The sequence below is a fragment of the Atta cephalotes genome, assembly GCF_000143395.1.
Source record: "Atta cephalotes unplaced genomic scaffold scaffold00022, whole genome shotgun sequence".
NCBI classification, from domain to species: domain Eukaryota; kingdom Metazoa; phylum Arthropoda; class Insecta; order Hymenoptera; family Formicidae; genus Atta; species Atta cephalotes.
In genome coordinates, this window is record NW_012130086.1 from 3,263,024 (window position 1) to 3,271,796 (window position 8,773).

General features: G+C 26.7%; 1 protein-coding gene across 1 annotated transcript in view; it reads left to right on the plus strand.

Annotated features, from left to right (window-relative positions):
• Positions 1-8,773, plus strand: part of LOC105619727 — a 20,260-nt gene that overhangs the window by 1,125 nt on the left and 10,362 nt on the right. The window lies entirely within an intron of this gene.

Sequence of the window (8,773 nt, forward strand, 5' to 3'; positions counted from 1 at the left end):
ACTTACTACTAACTATATATATAGTATATATATATATATATATATATATATATATATATATATATAAGTTTACTTTTATCGAATATAGACATTCTCTTATTTAATTAGGTTTATTCTTATTGGCCAATTTGTATCATATTGTTTAAAGCTAAAGTATCATATTGTTAAAGCTAATTTCATTTAAAGAAATAATTTTTTCTGTACAAATAAATGTGCTGTACAGATTTTTTTTATAAAAGTAGAATATTTTAAAATAAAAAAATATTTTTCCTGCAAATATGCAAAATAATTGCTCCTTAAATGATTTGAATTTAATTCTTTATAACTCAGTAATTTCTTTTAATGTACACAGATATTTTTCTGCTAAGAAAAAAAATCAAGATATGTAATTCAAGTAACTCAAGTGTCTATAAAATACAGAAATTAATATAAGTAAAATTGTTAAAGTGTAGCGAATGTTCATATACTTTATATTATCGATAAATAAAATCTTTTATATGCTGAATTTATTATTATTATAGACGTATAAAAATTATTACACTTAAATAATTATATTTATATCAATATAAATAATTTTGTACATAAGTTCAAAAATTTCATTACTAATAGAAAACTAAAAAATTAAGCTATAAAAGTAACAGTGAATAATTTAATTATAGACAACAAACTTACAAATCAGTATTCGACACTTGCTTACTGAAAATATTAATTTTGTCCAACGCAGTCTTAAAATGTAATAACGTTATGTATTAATACTAAGATTTTAAATTATGAACTTCATCAGATAAATTAGGATATTGAAAAAAAACTAAAGGAAAAATTATATTCTTTCGAAGTGTATCGGACGAGTGCGTAAACTAGAATGAAGTCCTGGCGCTGAGAGAGAGAAAATGCGCCTGCGTGGCAAACTTACTTTCATGAGAAACTAACATCCGTCGAATTACCAGTAATATCAAATCAATAAGATAAATTCGTAATTTCCTCAGAAAGTTAAATTCAGCGCCGTTAGATCTTACACAGCAAACCTCTACATAACTAATTATAATAAATTATGAAATTTATATACACCAAAGATACACATGAAAATGTGAAATATTCAATAGTAAAAAAATGGGATTAACATACTATCAATGATGTTTTTAGTCTTCATAGTAATGCTTTATCGCTCGAAGAGAAAATGATATATCCAGAAATTCATAATAATCTTAATAAAATTCTATTGCTTGCTATCGGTTTATGGCCTTATCAACAATCCAAATTTACTCAACTTCAATTTATTTTCTTTTGTGCTATTTTGTCAGCAGGTATTATATTTCAAGTAAGAAACAATATAAAATTATTATATAATATAAATTATTGACAATCTTTCATTTTAATTTATATCTATCATGCGCGCAACATAATTTTTGTATCAAACGAGAAACCACAAAATACACTATATAGAGATTAACAATTGTATGTGTAAGCATTGATTTGTAACCATTAATACATGCCGTTTTTAAGAAATAATATATCGCATTTTTTAAAAATCATATTTATATGTGAAATTGTGAAAACTAATTTTTGCAGTTGACACCATTAATAATATTAAAATGTACTATAGACCTTGTAATAAAGGTGCTGTCTTCCGTATCTTTCTTCATATTGTGCTTGATAAAATATAATGCATTCCATCTTAATATTGAAATTGTGAGTTCATAACTTACCGAGTATCCATTAATTAGAATTAACTTGTCATCAAAAAATTGTTATTGCAACAAACATGTTTTTGATATATACAAACACAGTATAGAAAATTAATAACATAATAGGTGAAGAATATATTCATGGAGCTTCGATATATACTCAATGAGTTAAAGGATAAAAACGAAATTGCAATTGTATACAAATATAGTTGCACTGCTAAACGTTACACGGTTACGCTTATAGGTAAGATTATATTATATATATATAATATTAATTTTGTAATAATATTTTTAGTTGGTAAATATTCAGAAGTGGTGCTTTCTCAAATATCGTGTTTTTTTTTCAATAATTAACAAAACTAGTTGTAAAAAGACGTGTAAAAAGACATGTATACCATGTTTTAAGAGGAGGTTTGTGGTTTCTGTGGGAAAAATTCTATTTCAAACAAATAAGACAATTTTGTTTTTTACTGAAATGTAAAGTTTCTTTGTCTTTTACATTATCTATATTAGTCATAAGATCGCAGTAAAACATTTGCAAAAATTAAAAATATACTTGATTTCTGCTTCTATTAAGGAGCATTCGACTTTCCATGCAAATCGAGATCTATCTAAGTGAAAAATCACGCCACTGGCAGAGAAAGGGGTGGTATTCGCGTGGAAAGTGATCAGAACTTAGAACTTACAATAATGGAAAAGAAATACGGTCGAGCTATGAGCAAGATCTAAAGGACAGACATATCTTTCGATCCTCTTCTATTTTCTTTTGGCACAAAAAGGTGCGAAAAGAAGAAAAGTTACTGAGCAGGACAGGGATACATCTCCTCTCTCTCAGAACTTGCTCACATTTTCCACTCATTGGATAGGTTATTCCTTTAGTCCCCTTCCATTACTACACTGAAGAAGAAAGAAAAAGATTGATTGCTGCAGCAAGTTAGATGGTTAAATATGATATAGCATTTTTAATTGACAGCAACAGTTAAAAATTAATTGCTGCATCCACTAATCTTTTCTTTCAGTGTATAAGTTCTATGAAAGTCGTGCACTTAGCAGAGAAGAAGGAGAGAATAAGATGGATATCGTTTGCGTAAGATCACTAGATGGATCTTTATATTTATAAAACATTGAAGTGTATAGTCGCTAAAAGAGTTTTGTTCATTAAATTTGAAATAGAATTTTTTCTCACAAAAGTAACAAGCCCCCTCTTAAAACATTGTATACACTTTAATTGTATTGTTTTGTAATTAGCTTTATAATTGAGAAAAAGCCGGTTTTTAGTGGAACACCATTTTTTTGAACATTTAGCCTTTTATCCATTTACATATGATTTATTATAAATCTGAAGCATTTGTCATTCTCTAAATTCATTGGAGATTTCACTCCGGGAAATTTAGAGAATGTTTATGCATCTGCGAGGAATGGCCAATAGATGGTGTTTAATAAATTAAATAAAATTTAAAATAGTTAGCAATTTTAAAATCTTATTCTATTAAAAAATGTTTTATAATTCAACGTATATACGTTAAATAACACAATTATCACTTTTGCTGTAAAATCCAAGATAAGAATTATTTCGTAATACATGTGTACTGTATACATAAAACAACTTTAAACACTAAATATTTAAATTATTTTTACTTCTTTTTAGTATTAGGGATTTGTGGAACGTTCAGTCTTATAATAGCTCAAATTTGGTCGTTTATAGCTGATGTTAATGCAATGAACACATCTCAATTACATCATTTATCATTTATGACAGAGTATCTTGTTGATCAAGAAAAGTATTTCTATTGGATTCTGTTATATATGTACACAGTGTTATGTATTGGACAGATTATAACGTTGGGAATAGGTACAATGCTCATTACTTATATTGAGCATATTTGTGGAATATTTAAAATTGCTAGGTATGAATGGATCTACGAGCATAATAATTTCAACTGTTACATAAAATTTAAGTAAAACTCTTGTTTAGGATATTTCGAACCAATCACTTTAATGTGTTATCAAAATTTCGAACACCATCATTCAAAAGGTTTTCATTATGAAGTTGTTTATCAAAAAGTTATTAATAAAAAAGTTGATAATATAATGTCTAACTCCATTATTCGAATTTTACTTAGTATAAATTCGAATTAGTGTAAATGTCACATTATTCACATTAGCCTTGCTGATTTAATAAACATGATATATTGAAGTAGTGAATTTGCTGTAAAATTATAAAAATGATGACTGCGCTCAAGTTGCTGTAGAATTTTATCATCACTTTTATTTTCATCGTTACGATTCTGCGAATAAAATCCTGAGATCATAATTTTGAAGAAAGAGACTGAATATAAAAAAAACAATGGCAGCGTTCAACAAAACATTTATTTTGCAACTGTTAGAAGTTTACTTCAAGATTGGATTATATTTACTTTTAGATGTAGAAGAATGATCCTATCTGATCAGACAATTCATAAAATGGTTGCAAAACTGAATACAAAAGCGCAAATGAAAATGGTAACGAAAATGAAAGTAGCGACGAAAATGAAAGTGGCGACAATATCATATTCTACGAATAATTTGCGCGCAATCAGCATTTTTTTATAGTACATTTTTCAATGCACATTGATTGTCATTATACTTTTGAATTCTGTAATGGTTATCAATAAAGGTCGCAGCAGACTTTTGCGTTTCCAGAACAAAAAAATAAAAAATTCTGATTGGTCAATTCTCTTATGCATTATGCTATATTATATAATAGTGTAAGATATTTCTTTGTAAGAATGATCATTCTCTTTGTGAAATTTTGTTAATATACATAACATTTCAATGAAGAATGAGCGAAGGCTAAAACTTTTTGACTGTTAATTAGCAGAATATCTTTAACATATATTAAGGTTAAAGTAATCGGTACAGAGTTCCACTAAACAAAAATTTTATTAAAATCTTTATACATTAAATTAAAAGAAGTGTTAGTTAGTGTGAAAGTATTTTTGCAAAAAAATTATATTACTCAATAAATTGATATTAAAAAAACATTTACAGCTATCGTATTAAGCATGCATTAAATATTGATATTCCACAAAATATTATGATAAAAAATAAAATTTTGATGATGGAAGGTATAATTTATGTTGTAGACATTCATCGTTATGCTATGAAGTATGTATCTATTGTTCACGTCATACGATGTATTTACTAATATGTAATATCTTTTCAATCTTTTTAAGATTGTCGAAGCATTTCATGACTACATTCGAAATAATGATGTCTTTTATCACGGGATGTGTAGTAGTTTGTTTTAGTTTTAATATGTTTCAAGTAAGTTTACGGTTTCATATAATAATATACGAAAGTTGCATCGTTATGTTATTAATAATAAAAATAACAAATTAATGCCACATATAAAACCTAAACAAAAGCCACTAAATAATATGTAAATGATGAGTATAAAATTAAATACATATTTGTAAATGTCATTAGAAGAAAAATAACGTAAAATATAACCAAATATATTCCGTAATAAAATATATAACATTATAGGTACACATCATTAATGCAAATTTGTAGAATGTTATTTGCCAAACATAATAAAGAATATTACAAATTAATTGTCTACAGTATCGTTTGCCTACATTCTACATGCTTTTTTGTGTACAAGTAAAAATTTAAGAAACGAAATCACATTTGCCTACATGTATTATTATTTGTAGCTCGTTTACTTACATATATTTTCTGTTTTAAAAACACAAATTTTGTTTTAAAATATAAATTTTCTTTAAAACACAAATTCCCTGTTTTAAAACAAATTCTTTGCTTTAAAACATAAATTCTCTGTTTTAAGAATGCAAATTATTTTTTTACGTAATTTAATCTTAATTTTGTAAATATATTGTAAATAATTGTATATATATATATACAATATATATATATATATATTGTATACAATTTGTGCGTAAAAATGCTCATATAGGCAACTGATCTGCAGCATTCATACATACAGGCAATTTCGTCTCTTCTTTATTTGTGCATAAAAGTGCTTGCTCGCAATTGAGCCTGTGTAGGTAATAATCCATATAGGTAATAATATTGGATTTTCTGGAAAGTTCGTGCCAACTAACCTATATATAATTTAATAAATGTATATTAAAATTTAAATCTTCTGCGTTTCAATTTTCCTTCAAAATCGGCACGAACTTTCCAGAAAATCCAATATTACACAATACATGTATGCAATAATATAATAACGTGTAGGCAAATGTAACTTCGTTCCTGAAATTTTTACTTGTGCGCAAAAGTACATAGAAGCAATCGAGGTGTAAACAAATCTTAATTGTAGGAATTAGTAAAACTTGTCAGTTACAGCTTGATAGTTATAATATAGATACATATATAAAAGATAGATATTTACTATGTAAAATTTGTTTCTTAACTTTTCCAGATAGCATCATCTGAAAATAATAAAAACAATGTCATCGAATTTTTATTACCATTTTTACTTGCGTTCACAAGTATCTTATACATGTTTATAAGCCACTATTTCGGACAGAAGATAATTAATCACAATAATCACGTATTTGTTACAACGTAAGAAAAATATTTATGTATAGGAATATCTGCGATTGTTGCTTTTGCATTTGTTACAACAACAGATATAGAAATTAATTTACGGCATTTAAATCAGAATATGTCAAAATTAGTTAGTAATTAAGAAATCCAATCTGAAGTATAAGCAATTTACTATTTCTATATTCAAATCTGTAGGTACAACATTCAATGGTATAAAACCCCATTACATATACAAAGAATGATACTATTTCTACTGCAAAGAAGAACCAAGAAATTTTCATTAAATCTCGGTGGGATATTTGATGCATCCATAGAGAGTTTTGCCACGGTAATGATTTGTGAGATATTTAGTATCTATTTACATACTGTTACAATAAAAAAATATGTTTATAATTGCAGTTAATAAAGGCCTCCGTATCTTATTTTACAGTCTTAAATTCTACACGATGACAAAATATTTATTAATATATTATTATCGTGATAAAAATATAATTAATGAAAAAAAGATGATACGTCTAGAAAAAAATAGATTGATCTCTTAACATAAAGTACGAATAGATATTTTTCTGTTATAGAAGAAAAATTAAAAGTTATTTGAATTAAAATGGTGATACTGTTTTCATATTAAATATATACATGTACACTCATGGACAGAAAGATAGCGACATTTTTTTTTCGATGACTTTTGGAATATGAAAAAATTTTTAGAGTGTGATTCGTCATATATCGATGCGTGACGAGCGGTTATGACAAAGACGATATTCTGTAACTGTCTTTACACGTCTACCAACAGTTGTCGGTGTCGTTGCGTACATATTTTATATGAAAAAGCTGCACAACGATACCGACAATTGTCGATAGGCGTGTAAAATAATTACAGTATAGGAACTCAGCTGTCAAAGTCATATTGAATCGAATTATACATGGTGAAATCAAAAGAAACATATTTTGTGCGCTGCAAAAAAATACCAATTGGATATCACAAGATTAGCACAAGTTGAAAAAAATAAATCAATTAGATAAAACCTAATTCTAAATCTAAATCTAATCTGTAATTATTTTTAATGTTAAATTTATATAAAAGATGTAAATAAATTTACAAAATAAATTTATTTAATTGGTTTACTCTTTTAAACTTACGCTAATTTTCCCGCTATCCAATTGGTATTTTTTCACAGCTCACAAGCTACATTTCTTTTGATTTCACTTTGATTTTATATGACTTTGACAGCTGTCATAATTGCTCGTCACACACATCGATAGATGATAAATCACACTCTGAAAGTTTTCGAAAAGTCATCGAAAAAAAATGTCGCTATCTTTCTGTCCATGACAGTACATTGTAGAACTTTGCTTCATGATTAAACTTCAAAATTCATATGATATCACACACCTTTGTTTGCAATGTATATGCCAAATAGTCATGTGCGCGACACGTGTATGTACCACATAATCGTTTGTGCAATGTGCAGTACATAACATAATTATATAAGCAATGTGTGCGCTATGTGCATTAGAATTATGAATAATGCGTTATGTGCAATACAGTTGTCTATGTAAAATAAACGTGTGCAAACAAGGCTGGGCAATTGTTCGTAGGCAAATGAGATCCCCCTTCTTCTACTAACAAGTTCGAATACAAACAGCGCAAGTTTAAATATTTTATATATATTTTATATATAAATAAGATATTTTACACGTAGAATTTATTACTATATTAATGCAATAAATTTTTTTTAATTAATATCATTCATTTCAACATTTATAAATATAAATATTTATGATATAAATTCCATTAATAAATAACATAAAAAAAAATTAAATAAAAGAAATAAAAAAGAAAAAATATTATTAATATTTGATACAATATGATACATATGTAATAATCCTACACAATTATCTTTCAAATTTTTATTATACATTTAAATATTTAAAAATGTTTCATGTTTTTTTTTAATGTTCACAAATAATTCTCAAATTTTAGTCTCAATAAAAAATTAGAAAAAACTTGCTTTAGTAGATCATAGTAAGGTCTGATTATCTTAATAAAAATTATGACACAATCTATATTAAAAAAATTTTACACTACCTATATTCAGTTGTATAAACGGTAATAAGATAAATCGATGTAGACAAAATGTATTATTCTAAAAGAAAATATAAAATTGCACATTATAAATTATATATCCTTTAATTCCAATTGAAAATTTGTACTAAATAAATGTACAGATTGTAAACGTGAATCTATGTATTGTATTACATTAAATATTAATGTAGACAGTGTGTGTGTGTGTGTGTGTGTGTGTGTGTGTGTGTGTGTGTGTGTGTGTGTGTGTGTGTGTGTGTGTGTGTGTGTGTGTGTGTGTGTGTGTGTGTGTGTGTGTGTGTGTGTGTGTGTGTGTGTGTGTGTGTGTGTGTGTGTGTGTGTGTGTGTGTGTGTGTGTGTGTGTGTGTGTAGTGTGTGTGTGTGTAGTAAGTAGTTAGTAGTAGTAGTAGTAGTAGTATATATATATATATATATAGTAGTAGTAGTA